The sequence below is a fragment of the Vulpes lagopus genome, chromosome 2, assembly GCF_018345385.1.
Source record: "Vulpes lagopus strain Blue_001 chromosome 2, ASM1834538v1, whole genome shotgun sequence".
Lineage (NCBI taxonomy): Eukaryota > Metazoa > Chordata > Mammalia > Carnivora > Canidae > Vulpes > Vulpes lagopus.
Genome location: NC_054825.1, coordinates 37,061,925 through 37,079,157, shown reverse-complemented (window position 1 = coordinate 37,079,157; position 17,233 = coordinate 37,061,925). Strand labels below are relative to the sequence as shown.

General features: G+C 43.4%; 1 pseudogene; it reads left to right on the top strand.

Moving 5' to 3' along the window:
• The first annotated feature begins 58 nt into the window (after positions 1 to 58).
• On the top strand, positions 59 to 15,715 carry LOC121476983 (annotated as a pseudogene).
• Positions 15,716 to 17,233: the final 1,518 nt, after the last annotated feature.

Below are 17,233 nucleotides of genomic sequence, written 5' to 3'. Positions count from 1 at the left end.
CCCTCCGTGGCCTGATGTTGGGAGTCTCTCTGGCTCATCTGCGGGCTCATCCTTGAAGATGACGGAGCTGGGCACTTGCCGGACTTCAGTGCTGGAATTCCCTCCGGTGCCAGCACCAGGACGGAGGCCCGGGACACGCCCTGTCTCGGCAGGTTCTCTGTGCCTGGAAGAGGGGCTTTCCCCGGAGGATCCCACGCATTCCCACCTGAGGGACTGCCTGAAAGTTCACTTAACCCCCATCTCAGGTGAGCCGGTCGTCCTCGTGACCAACAGCTGTGTACATTTTCAGGATGTGTGTCTCCTTGTCTTGGAGGTTTTCTTTTCTTTTTTTCTTTCCTTTTTTTTTTTTTTGAGGTTTTCTTTTCAATATGAACCCACCAGTGTTCCTGAGACTCAGCCCCCCCCACCCCCCGCCCACGAAACTAGGCTCATTCTGGTAGTTGAGACCGCAGTGCTTCGTGCCTTTCACAGTGAGCTTGTTCTCTCCGTCAGCATCCCACAGGTGCTCACGGCAGTGCTAGGGAGGGCTGCCCTACAGGACACACACCTCCCGCATCCGTGAAGAGTGTGTAATTTTGTAATTCCCTCGGACAGTGTCTTCTTGGAGCTCAGTATAAGTCGATCTTCCCAACATTCTCTTGGCTCCATGAGTCCCACGCTTGTCCTGTCTTGTCAGCCCTTCACCCCCGTGATATACCCTAGACCTTGTCAGGTCCAAGGATTGCAACCCCCAAAGCATCCCACCCTGACTGCCACTTCCTGTCTTAGAAGGTTAGTCCCTCTAATACCAACTAATCCAGTCGGTACCTCTGACCCAGATCCTACTACCTTCCTCCCTTGGTGACTTACCCTTCCTCTCTAGTAAGCTAGTTTAAACTCCAAGGGCACTCATTACCATCAGCCTCTTGTATACTGCCTCACCTCCATCACTTCATCATATCTGCTTGGTAAAATAAGAGCCCAGGGTAAGCCCAATTCTCCATCTACTCCTTGCTACAACATATGAAACTAAACATGGCTGGAGGAAAACCCAGAGCCATGCTGACCACCCTCAGCTCAATAATGCTAACTTTGCCTGGTCTGTGTCTTCTTCCAAATGAGTTTTTCTCATCTCCTCTTCTCTCTTCAGTCTTTCCCACCACCTCTCCCTTCCTTGCTCTGACTTCACTAAAAAAAAAAAAAAATGGAAGTGAGACTCCCACTGTCACAGACTTCCACCACCACATCCACACATGCCCCCCTCTGCTGCCTGCCTGTTACTGTAGGTGAACTACCACTATGTCCACCTAAAGAAATCCTGCACTTGGGTGCAAGATCCCGTCATCTCCAGGGTGTCGCTCCACCCAGTCTGTCCTCTCCCCAGCATCATCAGCTTTTACGGAGCTATTCCTGTCATCCTACAATGTGTAGTTATTTCTCTCATCTTCAAAACAAAAATTGAACAAAACCTCTAGACCCATTTCCTATAACAGATAATACACCTTTTCTCCATGCCCTTTTGTAGCAAAATTTCACAAAAGAATTGTCAATATGTTCTCCAGTTCCTCTCCTCCTATTCTTAGATTCTTGTTGTTCCCAGCACACCTCCCACAATCATGGCTGCTCCTTCTCAGTAGCCTTTGCTAAAGGTTCTTCCACTCCTACCTGACGTCTTTAAATGTCAGCCCACAGGACTCAACCTTTGCTTTTCTCTTCTATGTCCATACTTATTCCCTGGATGATTTCATTGTGTCTTGCAGTTTTATTTGTCATCTGTATCAGTTAACAATTTATTGTCTCTTGCTACAAATTCATTCTTAATTGCCTACTCTAAAAACATTTCCTTTGACACTGGCATATATATCAACTTTTGTCAATAGGGAGCGATGGAGAGACTTTGCAGGGGCAGTCTTTCTGCCTGGTTCTCCTTTGCTCCTTGGCCAGACTCCTGCAGATGGGTCATTCTTCCAAGGCCAGCTCTTCCAGTATGTGGTGGCCAGAAGCATCCATTGGCCAGCAGCACCTCACTCTCTCCCCCACCCCCACCTCCTGGCACTTTTGTCATGGAGTGACTCTCCTGAGACACCTATCTTTCCCCAGCACCCAGAGAGGGAACACCAACAAGTTCCAGCGGTGTAGCATCACAGGGACCATCCTGACAGCAGTGGGCCATGGCCACACCCCTTCAATGAGATCTAGATCTCAGCTGATGGGGGGTGGAGTTGAGAAGAGGGACTCTTCCTGGGCCTCTATACCTGTCCTAGGGTAGTGGCTGCTCCTCAGATCTGCTATTCTTAATATTCTTTAGAATTCTCTTCTTATTAGCCGCCATACCCTCCCATTGCTCCAGTTACCTGTTGTAGTTAATAATGCTTAATGTAGGAGATCCCCGGGTGACTCAGCGGTTTAGTGCTTGCCTTTGGCCCAGGGCGTGATCCTGGAGACCCCAGGGTCAAGTCCCACATCAGGCTGCCTGCATGGAGCCTGTTTCTCCCTCTGCCTGTGTCTCTGCCTCTCTTTCTCTCTCTGTGCGTGTCTCTCATGAATAAATGTTAAAAAATCTTTTTAAAAAATAATGCTTGATGTAAACTTTTCCTGTTCAAATCACAGTGAGTTTCTCTTTTTCTTGGACCCTTACCAATCACCATCATTTACCAACAACTCCCAAATTTATATAAATGACTTAGACCTCTTTCTTGAACCCCAACTGCGTCCCTGACATATCCATTTGTTTTGTTTTGTTTGAGATAGAAACTCCAAGGGCAGCCCCGGTGGCAGCGGTTTAGCGCCGCCTGCAGCCCAGGGTGTGATCCTGGAGACCCTGGATCGAGTCCCACGTCAGGCTCTGTATGATGCCTGCTTCTCCTTCTGCCTGTGTCTCTGCCTCTCTCTCTCTCTCTCTATGAATAAATAAATAAAATCTAAAAAAAAAAAAAAGAGAGAGAGAGATAGAAACTCCAATTGTTAATGCCAAAAAAGAAAAATTTTACAAATCACTTAAAAATACACAATAAATCAGTTATGTCCTGGTAATGGAACCAAATAGCATGGTGACAAAAGTATGGGGACTCTTCATGCATTTACAAATCTTTCGAATTTTGAATGATGTGAATATATTTATCTACTTTAAATGAGAATAAAAGAAACATTTTTAAAACTTTCCAAAATCTTTTCTGCCAATTATTTTATTCTCCCCCTGCTAGAAAGTCAACGTATACTGTGATGTGTGGCGGGGCCTTTAAATTTGAGTTGACATATCCCTTTGGATGCCTAATGCACATCTCAAATGTGCGTGCCCAAATAGAACTCATGATCTCTCTCAAACTGCCAAGTTTTTATCTCAGTTGATGACTATCCCAGCCATAAAGTTGATTAGGCCAGATACTTAAGAACATCCGTGTCTCCTCTCTTTGTATCCTCCATATCCAACATGTCAGGAAATTCCTGTTGACTCTACCTTTAAAATACAACCAGAATGCAACCACTTTTCATACACCACTCTGAACTGAGCCCCATCTTATCACATAAATTAATACAAAACCTCTTGATGATCTTCCTGCTTCCACCCTGCCCTTGCAAATTCACAATGCAGCAGCCAGAGGTGATTCTGTGAACATAAGAGTGCCATTGGGAATTTGAATTGGTATAAACACTGGAAAATGGTTCAGCATATTATTACTGAGCATAGACTTATCCTATGAGCCAGTGACATATATACAGAAAGACATGTACAAGAGTGTTCATAGCATCATCCAAACCAAGAAAACTCCAAAAGTCCGTCAACAAAAACATGAATAAACTAGTATGTTGGTACAATGGAATAATACATAACAATGAAAATAAACTACAATGAGGGACAACATAGATGATGTTTAGTAAAAGAAGACAAGTCACAAAGGAGAACATGTTTGTTTCTGTTTGAAGTTTGAAACTAGTGGGATGCCTGGGTGGCTCAGCGCTTGCGCTCCTGCCTTCCACCCAGGGAATGATCCTGGAGTCCCAAGATCGAGTCCCACATCAGGCTCCCTGCATGGAGCCTGCTTCTCCCTCTGCCTGTGTCTCTGCCTCTCTCTCTCTCTCTCTCTCTCTCTCTCTCTGTGTGTCTCTCATGGATAAATAAATAAAAAATCTTTAAAAAATAAAAAAAGCTTGAAACTAGAGAAAATTGACATATGGCAGCGGAAGGCAAGGTAATTGTTACTTTTGTAGAGGAGGGGAATATATGACTGGGAGGGGTCTGTGGACAGCTTCTAGAGTATCTAGTAATGTTCTCTTTACTCACAGGGTGTTAGTTAATGGGTTGTTGACTTTGTAAGTAATTATTGAGTGATACATTTGAGCTTTGTGTATTTTCCGAATGTATATTCTATTCATGTTTATAAGACATATTTTGTAGTCAATAAATTGCCATCTTCCTACATTCTTTGCCATTTTTCTTTCCCTTTAATTCTTAATTATGGATTAAGATTCCCTATTTACATCTAGGAATCTTTCAGAGATTGCAAAGGGGTTCCTTAAAGAAAGTTATTCTTAGCCTATTTGGGGTAATAGATCCCTTGGAGAATCTGATGCCTGTCCAGAAAATTCACCCTCACATATAGTTGTTAAAATTTCACACATTTTTGGACCCATGAAAGCCTACAACAGCCCAGGTTAAAGTTTTCCAGAGTCTACTGAAATCCCCAGGAGTTCACCTGCAGGAAGAGGAGCTGGTGTCCAACCCTAGATGGTCCTACAGGGAAGAAGGGGCAGTCTCCTCCACATTTGTTGCTTTCTGGGTAGTGGGCCAAGTATGAGGCAAGGCGTCCCTAGCCCAGAGGGGCAGGCCTGGGAGAGTAGACAGTCAGTGAGACCCTTATTCAGGTCAGCTGGAGGTGAGGCTGTTCAACTGTCACAGAAGCTGCTAGGGTGTCCATGGCATCACTGGATGACTGCTGGACCACTTTACCTCAGTAGGAACACTCTATCAAAGGTTTATCATGAGCACGCTATGGTCAGACAGGGGGACCCAGACAGGTTATGTCAGGTTGTGCAACCACCAGCTCAGTCCCATGGTAGCATAAAGATGCTCCACATGAAGTACAGAGCCATCTACCTCCTGGGTCTTCCACTTGCAAGAAAGGGACTTGTGTCCCTGGAAGGGAGAAGTGCTCAGAAGTACCCGGGCTCCTCACCTGTAAACTCAAGCCCCATTAGAGCAATTTCAGAAACAGACTGGAGGACTTGGGAAGGTGGGATTGGAAGGGCTGATGGCTACAAGTGAGTAAGAGGTTGGTGTGGGGCCATGGTATTCAAACTGTAGCACACATCAGAATCTCTTTTAGGGCTCATTAAAACATAGATTGACAGTCCTGCCTCAATTTCTGATCCAGTAGTACTTGGGTGGGGACTGAGGATTTGCATTTCAAGAAGTTCCCCAGGAGAAGCTGCTGCTGCTGGTCCTAGGACCAGCATTGAGAACCACAGTCTACAGGATTTCAAGTTTGCAGGAGGCCCTACCTCTATAGATGTGTTATCCATCCAGTTGATCTTGGAGACTCAGGTCCTGCCCGTAATTGTGGCTTGCCAAATCCCTCTGTATGGCACAAAGTACAACCAGGAGCTAGTAAGAGCTGCTTCCTGGATGTAGCAGAAGCCAGCCAAATGCTACTATCTCCATAGCATCCCTCAGTATCATCAGCCTCCTCTCTTTCTCTTGCACCTGCTGAGGAATGAGGTGTGGATCTGGCCTCCAATTTCAGCCCTGGCATTCACCATGGGTGGCAGGTCACTCAGCCTCATTGGCTTGACGTCCTGAAGTCTCAGGTAGGTGAAGGCAGGCAGATGCTCACAAGAGCTGTGAAGACTCAGACACAGGGCCAGACACCCAGACATGCACCAGAGGCCATGGGGCAGGTCCAGTAGCCCAAGGGGTACAATTCTCCTCTGTGATCCTCAGTTAAGCAGCATATCCAGTGTGTTGATAGGAGAGTGAGACTAAGAGTGTCTGAATCCTGCTTTGTTCTTTAGTGCTCTATAACTCTGAGCTCTCTTGCTCAACCCAGCCCCTTGCTTTCTCCATTGAGCTCCACACCAGGGCACACTGTGAAAAGTGCCAGAAGGGGGGGCCCAAGGCAAGGTCACTTGCCTGAATGTGTGTGAGGTGGCAGCGGGCCTGCTGCTGCTAGGAACCTGGATGGATCTAAAAGAGAGAGAAATGAGCCATGACCAGTCAGGTGGAGCTGTGCATTTTAGCCATGACCCCATCCAGGCCCCTGCTCCCCTTTCCCATCCCTCTCTCCCTACCAGCATCCATGAATGCCCACTTGGTACGAGGCCCTGGCAATCTAGAAGCCATAGGGACAACCCTGCTTTCAGTGACCTCACAACCTAATTGAAAAAAGCAGACACATCATGGATATCTAGAAAATGAAGTAGAAATAAATCAGAGAAAACCACCACTTATTTTGGGAGCACCCAGGAGTGACATCCAAGTATCCCTTCCAGCTGTTCATTCAAGGCTAGCCTAGTAGCAACCTTTTGTAGGCCCCAAGGAATAGAAAAGGCTAGTGTGGCTGGGACAGAGATGGAGAACCATTTCCAAGCCAGTGAGTCCAACTAGGTTCTGGGGTCAGAGCAAAAACAACATGGATTAGTGATGCAGTAATAATGATAATGACAATCAAAATAATAGCTACCAGCATTGTATTTTCCATCTGCCAGGAAATCTGCTAAGAACTTTACATTATCCCAAGCAATTCTCACTAACGGCCTATGACTAAGGCATTACCATCTGTCTTTTGTAGATGAGAAAGTGGAAAATCAGAGAAACTTGTGCCAGTAACATGATTTGCGAGCATCTGAGCCCAAAGCCAATGCTCTTCGCCATTCAGTAGACAGGTTAGTCTCGCAAACTAGTTGTTTCAGGAGCAGGCAACCATTGTGGGTACATAGGTATGCAGAATCATAGGCATGTAGCACCTAAGTCTGTCCATCCGGATACAATGGCTGCTTCCCAAATTCCCTTTTTACTTTGTTACTTTGTTTTAACATTGGTTTTACAATTATATAGGCACTGGAGCAGTGCACAGAGCCTGGTTCACAGGGTCTGTACACATCTCTTTCCCTTTGTAGGCCTTGTTTTTCTTTTTTGGAACACAAGAGGATGGCTATGCCTGAGGGCCATTCAACTCTGATGTCTTTTAACTTGTAGAGCCATTTCCCTCAGAGTCCTGAGTCTTTGTCAGTGTGACTCTTCATCCCCTCTGGATGAGGGCCCCAGGGGCAGGTGAGGCCACCACTGTTGGCAACAGCCGACTTCAGAGAAGGCCAGGCAGAGCTGTGAACACAGCACCATTCTTGTCCAACAGCATCCAGTGACTGCCCAGACCTGTGTGGGAGGTTCTGCCCAGAGATCCCTGCTTAACTCCTGAAGAGAAGAGCACTTGGCCCCCAGGAAGGGTCCATCACCACTCTGGCCTTGAAATGTGCTGGAGAACTCAGCCCTTTGACTTACCTGCAGGCCACTTAGGCAGAGCCTGTGCTGTTCTCAGGCGAACTAGCCATATAGACTTTCTGGTCTAGAGGGGGCAGACGACAGCACCCACTCCTCACCACATATGCACCCATCACCACCAGTGGCTTTCAGATGTGACTAGTACCCAGACTTTGTGGATGTTCTTGATTTTACTTTTAAATATTCTCTATACCAGCCATTTCCAGACCTCCCTAACCCAGGCATACAACCTGAAGGTTATATATAGAATTTTAACGTGGTCAAGCCCATCTGCCTTTCATTTGGAGATGTTTACTTCTCTTCGCCTTTGTACTCAGATCCTTAGAAACCATTAATAGGTTTGTTCCAAAGCTAGGGCCTCCTCACTTCAGCCCTGATATAGGCTGAATTGTGTTTCTCTTTGAAGAGGCAATTTAATTGAAATGAGGTCACCTGGATGGGCCTAATCCACTATGAGTGTTGTCATCACAAGAAGAGATTAGGACACAGACATAGAGGGAAGACCATGTGAAAACAGATTGAGAAGACAGCCATCTGAAAGGCAAGGGGACAGAATTTTCAGGAAAACCTACCAACACCTTGATCTCCAACTTCCAGACTGAGAGCTGTGAAAAAGTAAATTTCTGTTATTTAAACTACCCACTCTCTGGCATCTGTTACAGCACCCTGAGGAAACTTATATAAGCCCCAAGCCCTGGGATAGCCAGGCCAGACCTACACTGAGCTGTTGCCACCCAGCCCCACACTGGGGGATACTCTCAAGTCCAGGCTGGTGTGCTTTCATTTCCACAGCTGATAGAAATTTGAGCCAACCTTATGTTGATTTCACTGGGCTAATGGCTATAATGAGGACCAAAAAAATCTAATTAATCTGTCCAACCTTCCCTGCTGTTCTGTGATAAAAGGACCAAGTTGGAGGAAAAACTTAACACATCTTTAGCCTCGATTTAATACTTTATTTCTATTTGCACTTAGGCCAGTGAGGCACAGGCAGTGCTGAGCTACTGGGCCGAATCAATGAGGGAGCTGAGGTGAGAGGCAGAGGCGCTGTCTGTGCTGAGGAGGCAAGGCCATGGTGGAGTCACCTTGCTGGAGGTGAAGCTTTGGGTCCTGAGAACAGCAGGGAAGGTTGGACAGATTAGCAGTGAGAGGGGGGCAGTCAGGTTTCAGCCTATTGCCTTGTTGGCAGAAGAACTTGGGTCAAGTTTGCCTTTGCACCCCAGAATCTGGTGACTGATTTTCTCAGCCTTGCTCTGTGTGCTGCTCTGTCCTCTGGTCGTCTGGATCTGCATGTCCTATGGGAAGGGCTATCATGGGGCACCCCAGAAGGAACCCTGCAGATCAGATCTCACTCCCTATGGTTTAACCCAAAGGGGTGAAATAGAATCCAATCCCTGACCTGAGACAAATACAGTAGAAAGTTATAGTCAGAAGTGCAAACTAAAGAAAAAAACGTTTCATGTGTAAACATTCCACATGCTTAGCACAGGTTGGGCACGTCTTTCAGCATCTGCAGTCACTAAGTCAGCAGCTGTGGGGGACAGGTGCTGACCTCCCAGGGCCACAGAGCTAATAGTTGTAGAGCAGGATTTTGTTACAGATAACTCTGCTTTTAGATAAATAGGCTCATGTGCTTTAGCTTTTAGGCTCTCATCTCAGTTCAGGGGGGATGGAGCACTGGTAGAGATCATAGACATATGCAGGGGATGCCCCCTAGGCAGCTGGAGCACATTCCAGCAGCCTGGGCAGGGCCATAGCACAGAATGGATGTTTGTAGGAAGGATCCCACAGATGTGCTCCATAGGACAGGTCTGTCCTCAAATACTACCGAGAAGACCATGAGCGCTCTCTCTCACTAGCTGCAGCCTTTCCCAGTTGTGAGCCAGCACACTGGGAGAGCACAAAAGCCTGCACTGCTCTGTTAGAATGCCATATTCTCCAGTCAGGGTTTACCGTGCTGTGTTGCCTACCACTTCCCATACTCAGCCCCTCCCCTCGAAAAGCCCAGCATTGTCCTACCTGTGTAAGGGGTCTTGGGCCATCCTCAGATCATTGAATCTAGAGTGTGCAAGGTATAGAGTTCCAGAATCATCTAACCCCACCCCTACATCTCCCATATGCCAAAGAACAATGCATATGTAGGTTCTCCTCTTTCACTGTTATAAGAGGCAGGGTGCATGATCATTTCAAAGCAGCCTTCAGATCCATATGAGATTTTTTTGTTGATTTGCTTTGGTATCATGAAGCATAGTGTTTCTCTCATGCACACATTTGGAGCTTGAGGGACTCGGACTATTGTGTGCAGGGTACCCCAAAACCCCCAGAGAACACCTATCCAGAGCATTGCTGGGCAGCAGCTCCCATTCTGTATGTCTACTAATATGAAACAAGAGGGCTGATTATTTTTGTTCTTCTGTTGAGGACATGAACACAGTAGTTGAGATCCCAGGATTTAGGTGCCCTGGTTTGAATTCAGCTTGATCATCTACTTCTGCCATGTGGTGGACCACATAGCCACTTAGCCAAGTGGGCCCTTTCCCCAGACTGATACAACCAGGACTACAGGTATAATGGGGCACTTGTATTAGCCTGTTTTCAAGGCCCCTCACAGCCTGAATCATCTAGAAATCCAGGAATGTGAAATGTGTCCTATTTCTGCATGTGATTCAGCATGGAGTCACCTGGAGAAGACTTTGAGGAATTGTTGGCACTTCAATGATAATGAAGTTCCCACTGATCAACTGTAGAGGTTTACAAGGCAGGGCATTTCAAGTGGAATCTAAGTAAAGATGACATGTAAACCACTTGTATAGCAATCTAATACTGTGTATGGAGTCTGAACACACTCATGGCCTCCAATTCAGAATCTCCCCTCAAGGAAATCATCAGGGAAACACAGACATCAAGGTGTCCCCTCGGTGTACTAGAATAATCCCAGTGACCTAAAACAGCTGCCACTGTGTGCAGCTCATTCCAAGTCAGGACTCTGAGTAGCCTATTTCTCAAATATTATCTCACTTAATCTTCACAAGAATGACTAGGATGTAGCACTATTATCTCCATTTTACAGATGTGAAGACTGAGGCTCAGAAAAGTTATGTCATTGAAGGTCACAGACTGTGGGGCCAGTGTCACAGTGCAGGCAATGGCTGTCCACCTTTACCAGCCCACGTCATGCTTACTGTGCCACCTGACTGCAGGTCTGATCATGAGTTCTTGAGTGCCCACTGGACCAAGGGCTGTTTGCATTTACTTAAGTTCCCCACCATTAAACTGAACCAAATGAGCAATAAAATGACAGTGTGCATGGGAAGGGGAAGTAGGGAGAGGAAGAAGTGGAGCCCAATCCCAGGCCCCTGAGGTCATGACCTAAGCTGAAGGCAGACTCCCAAACATCTGAGGCACCCAAGCACCCCCACACTTTTATAGTTCTCAATGAGATGGTAAATTGGCTCCCAGATTCTTTGGAGTCCATAGAGGAACACCTGTCAGGCTTTGGCACTATTTACCTTCTTTTGTCCACTCTTCATGTCTGAGAGTTCCCCCACACTTCATGTTGTCCATTCCTGAGATGAAGCTGGAGCCAGCCTTCCCAGATGCCCTTGCAGCTGGTGTGGCTGGACTGTGGGCTGGGGCTGCAGCCCTGATTCTGGGATGTCCTCACCTGGGACTGATGGTGGTGGTGGGGGAGAACCATAGGCTGCAAAGGACCTTCTTCTGGCAGTGGTGGCAAGAGAAGTATTGACCAGACCTGAATCTCTACTTCCCCTAATGACAAATATTTACATCTGATTTCAAAAACCTTATAAATATGGATATGGTGGCAACTTTAGTGAAATAGAAGATTTAAGGCTTTTTCTCTGTAGCGAAGAGAAAATGCACAAAGCCAATTCAGTAGATTCCTACATAGACCACATAGGTTTATAAACTCAAGCAAGGCACCTACCTTCTTAGCCCTAAATACATGAGTTAAATAAAACTTAATCACCCGGAAAACGTTGTCCTTCCCTTACCTTGGGGTGTTAAAGGGAGAGTTAGGGTTCGGCGTTGAATGACTCAAGAGTGATAGTCTGGCTCCTTCAACTGAGGGTGATTTTTTTTCTCTTTTCCATTTAGTTCACAACTACATTCTCCTGCTACAGTTTAAGCTAAAACATAGGGTAAGGTGGGTAAGGATAGTGTTCTTTCCATCTCTCTATCCATACCTGCTCTTAGAATATTCATTATACATTAATATTCATGAACAAAATCTTCACCTTCAGAAAAATGTTTTCCCATAATTATTGATCACACGCTAATACAGCTAAGGTGTGATAACCTTTGTAGTGCCAATCCTCTCCAGAGCTGGAAGTCTAGAATCCCAGGACCCTAACACAAAACCTTACTTTCCCCCTTAAAATGACCATGTAACATTGTGCTTAAGAAAATTATACTTCCATTAGGAAATAAACATCTAAGTAAAAACATCAAAGAGGAGATCTCTAAGGACATAAAATTACATGCCATCTGCAGTGGACGTTAAGGCCAAGATTGCATCTACCCTGAGTAACTTGCTTCCCAACACACATTCTCTTCTTCACTAGACACCACTGTGTAGACTTTTCTCCTCAGTACTCCTCCGCTTAGGCAACAGAGTTTCATAAGGCCTGAGCATATGTTGGGGAGAAATATATACGGATATAATAAATGATGAGAGGATTTTCAAAAATCAGGGAAGGGAGACAAAGAGATGGTGATGTGTTAATACCCAACCCCTAAGCTGGAAACTTTCCCACCATCTTAGGATCATGCTTCCCTCAAGCAAGACCATCCTAGGAGACTGCATTAGCAGTCTATATATATATATAGCAGTCATATATATATATATATATATATATATATATATATATGATTTATTTTAAGGAATTTGCTCATGTAATTGAGGAGGCTTGGCAAGTCCAAAATCTGATGAAGGAGGCTAGCAGACTGGAGACTAAGGAAACAGTTGCAGTTTGAGTCTGAGGACTATCTGCTCAAAATCCAAGAAGAGCCAATATTGCAGATGAAGTCTGAAGGTAGTCTTCTGGAGAATTCCTTCTTGCTTGGGGGAAGTCAGTCTTTTTAAAATTCAAGCCTTCAACTGATTGGATGAGACCCATCTCAGAAAGCAACCTACTTTACTCAAAGTCCACCAGTCTAAATGTAAATCTCATCCAGAACACTCTCACAGAAACATCCATAATAATATTTGACCAAATATCTGGTTCTGTGGCCCAGCCAGATTGACATAAAATTAACCATCACAAGGACCTGCTTATCTTGGGCATGGAAATGAGTACTCTCATTCTGGGGCTTCTGCCTGGCTTCCCCTCTGGCAGACACTTGACTCCCTTAGTTCCACTACATGGCCTTCTCCCTGTGCTCATGTAACTTGGTCTAGGGGACATCGAAAGGGTTTCAGATATGATATGAAAAGCAGTCTATTCATTTGCTCTATCAATGAGTACATCTGTTTTCACTCAATAAGCTGTCAATATTTACAATGAGTAAATCTGTTTTCACTCAATAAGCTGTCCCAGTATCTTTCAGATAACTTAATGATGAGATAAATATTGTATTTAGAGCTGCGCTTGATGGAGACAATTATATGGCAGACCTACAGTAGTCACGTAGGTCTAAATGATGACTGGTGTTGGCTTGTCCTGAAGCAGCCCTTGAGATTACTAAATTCAGTGTTCTCTTTATCTATAGCCACTAGCAAACAACCCCAAAACATTGAACAATCACAAGATTTTGGGTTCTTTGTCCAACTCAAGATCACAAAGATTTTTTTCCTTGGTTTTATTCTATAAGTTTTATACATTTAGGTATAACACTTAGGTCTATATCCACTTTTACTTATTGTTATATATTGTAGAAGGTATAGATCAAAGGTTTTTTTGTGTAAGAATATGTAAATGTCCCAATGCCATTTGTGGAATATACTACCCTTTCTCCACTGAATTGCCTTTGCATTTTGCTCATACACAGTTCTCGATATATATATTCTGGTCTATTTCTGGACTCTATTTTCTGTCCAAATAATATATTTGTCAATATTTATGCCAATACCACCGTGTCTTGATTGATGTAGCTTTATAAAACTCAAACCCAGGAAATCTTAATCCTCCAATTTTTTTCTTGTTTTTCCATGTTGTTTTCATTATTCTAGGTCCTTTACATTTCCATATGCGTTTTAGAATCAAGTTCTCAATGTCTGTTTTTTTATAAAAGCCTGTTGAAGCAGACGGACAAGGGCCTTTAATGGTGGCTTCCAGCAGCTCCTTGCTCTGATTTACATAAGGATATAGCAATGACCCTCTCCCTAGCTGTAGGCATCTCACCCTGTACCCTGGTAGCAGGGGAGACCTGAGACCTAGGAGAAACATGAGCCTTTCTCAGAGGGGGTGGGTAATGGAGAGGGTCCTTTGGCAGGCCCAGGCTGTTGTCCACACAGCAGTTACACAATACACAATCTGGGGACACTGCACTATATCTAGCACTAGGGGTTTGTCTGAAGATATAGTGGGTACACTAGAAGGTGGAATGGGCCAAACTGCAAACTCAGATAGCAGTTTTGCAAAGAAAAAGAAAAGATCAAGAAAACTTGAAGTACTTTGTGAGAATAATGATGTTAGCATATGCACTAAAAAGAGAGGGTAAAATATCACGAGTTATATGGCACAAAACTGAACCGTGATGATTTGAAAATGCCACCCTTTAGGTGAGAAGAAACCAAAGATAACAGAGACTCCCACAGTACATCAGAAAAGGTGGTTAGAGTGGGAACAAGGCAGACAGCTGTTAAGACAACATCTTTAGGAAGGAGGTTACACAAAGACATTAGATATACAGTGTCAGCAGTGTCATAACTTGGACTAATCCAAAACCAAATGGATCATGGAAAAAAAAAGACTTTAAAATCGATCCTGAAGGGAAGTAAGTCTCCTAAGCAAAAAAAAAAAAAAAAAAAAAAGCCAAAAAGGTCCTCTGATGGTGTTCTTGAGATACTCTGTTTCTTAGAAAATACTGATGATATGGATGAAGAAGAGGATAATGGCATGACTGAAGTTATCCCAGAAAGAAAAGACAAACATTGGATGAATAAACACAAAATAGGTAACGAAGGTTGGCCTAATGATCCTGATATGGAAAGAATGTGTTTTGAGACTGCTGAATATGGTGAAGGAGCTGAAGAATCATGAGGTGCAGGGAAGAATGTTACAGAATGGGCTGAACCAATACTGTTTCCATCTGGAGGAGGCTATTTTTTTTATCGGTTCTGATGATGTTTTGTCTAGTGTAATGGGCCTCGGAGACCTTGGAGACTTGACAGTAATAAACCATGCAGACTATAGTTATGGCTTGTTTGCTGTCAATAACGTTGTCTTCCAAAAGATATGGAAACCCCAAGTATACACTACATAGGCATTTTGATGGAATATAGACATTAGCTTTTCATCCTGTAGAACTTGTGCTGGTTACTGCGTCTGAGGACTGCTCTGAAACTTTGAAAACAGCTTCTGTTCAAAAGAGTGTCTCTTTACATGTAAAGCCTACCTACACATTTAGAGCCCACACTGGCCATGTTCGGTCATTCGCTATTAGCTCTAATGTAGTGGTAGTACTGATGCAACCATCCAGTTGTAGAATATGCCTAGCCCTGTTTACACATATGAACCAAATGTTCTACCTGGCACTTTAGCTGCGTATATAGTTGCTGTTTGGGGTCTTGCTTGTAGTGGAATAAAAAAATATCAGTTACTGTCTTGTTCAGCAGATGGCACTGTTAGGTTATAGAATCCAGGAAGAACTGCCATGTATTTGCACTTAGAAACAAGGAGTGTGTAATACCTACATCAGTTCACTCTATAGCTGGGATTCAGTTTATGGTGACCTCTTTCAACACTGGAAGTACAGTAATTTAGGATTTAGAAGTATCAGTCATTTGGTGATGATTTCATCACACATAGATTCTGGTTTACAATCCAATAAACACATTAAAGGAGTAGTAAATCATCCCACACTTTGTTACAAAAAATGCTAATAGACACATCAAATTTTGACAATAAAAATGGGTAAAATGACCCATTCTATGGTAGTTCATTTTGATGGTGTTACAAGTATAGCAGTAGACCCTAATGGAATCAATCTGATCTCTAGAGCCATGGCTGTTTCATGAGATTGTGGAATTTAGACAGTACATATGAAGAAATTAGATAAATCAACATATTATTTTGTTTGCCATCCATCAAAACATTTATTACCAGTGTAGAAGCTGATACATTTGCCAAAGTACTTGTGTGAATCAACAAAAACTTGCATCATAACAACAGATTTGCTTGGACAGAAAGAGGGTCTGCAACACTGCCATCAAGAGGTTACTGCTTTGAAACTGCATATGATCCGCCTGATGAAGATTATTTGGGGGTAAACATAAATCAGTGGAAGTCACTTCTTAATTTCTGGCTCATTCATTTAACTGTAACTACTATATTTTGTGGGACAAGGAAAAGACTCAGTATTTGTGCCCTGTACTGCATATGTCTGATTTTTAGGTGTCTTAAGCCAATGTGGAGTCTAATCTTACAAAAGACTTTTATTTTGGACTCTGTATGCTTCCTTAGGGTTAGAAATGTGGTGCTCTTGTTAAAGGGAGGTGAGCTCCAAGAGTAGGTTTTTTTCATCTCTTAGTGATCTTCTGTTTATCAGAGGACTGCCACAAATTCTTTTTAAATTTATTTTGCTTAAAAATTTAACAAGATATTTTAGCATTGGTTGCAGAAAATGTTTGAATAAAACTCTAGTTTTTGTAAGTCTTTTTATATATTTAACCTATCACAACAGTGGTCAGGATTGAAGTTCTTATGCATTACACAACCTACACAGAGATCTCACTGACCTGCTGCTGTCTGACCTGCTGCTGTGTAACCACCTCTTTTCTTCTTTTCCCTAATACAGATAGCTTAGCTAAGTCATCTGTTAAAGATGTTAAATCACCATCATCACATAATTGTCTTCATAAACCAAGGACTATTAACTGTGTTAAAATGAAACAACGGAGTTTAGTACTCCAAATGAACTCCTAAAAAAAATCCCCAAATGAAACAAAACCTAATCTTGGCATCTTATGTGTACTTGGCATACTTATGTGTACACTTTACTATATTTACAAGTTTATCAAGGATTGCCCATCTTGCTAACAGCCTAATTTTTTATTTCACTTTTTGTTAATCTTTATATCCTTTTTTTAATGTGATAAAGGAACTAGTTTATTTTGGAACTCTTTGAATCTTCTAAAATAGACCAAAAATTGAATATTTTATAGTTTAAGTTACAAACCAAGATGATTCCCCAAGATATGTGTCTTGGTTTACCATGATTCTAAACAAAACTATCTTGTTTAAAACCATTTGTACTAAAATTTTATTTGCTATTTACTAACAAAATATAAAAGTAGTTGAATAAAAATGCTGAAATCTGTTAGACTAGTTATCCCTGGTTTTTTTTTTTTTCAGGTAAGTTTAATTTTATGGTGTAACTAAAGATTTTGTTTGTGTAATGCTTAAGAGAGTATTTTCCCTAGAAAAGGAGATAAACCATAACTGACTCTTAATCATAGGAAACTGAGGTTTGCTGGAGGGGAGTGGGGGAGGGAGATGGGGTAACTGGGTGATGAACATTAAGGAGGGCATGTGATGTAATGAGCACTGGGTGTTATAAGACGGATGAATCACTGGC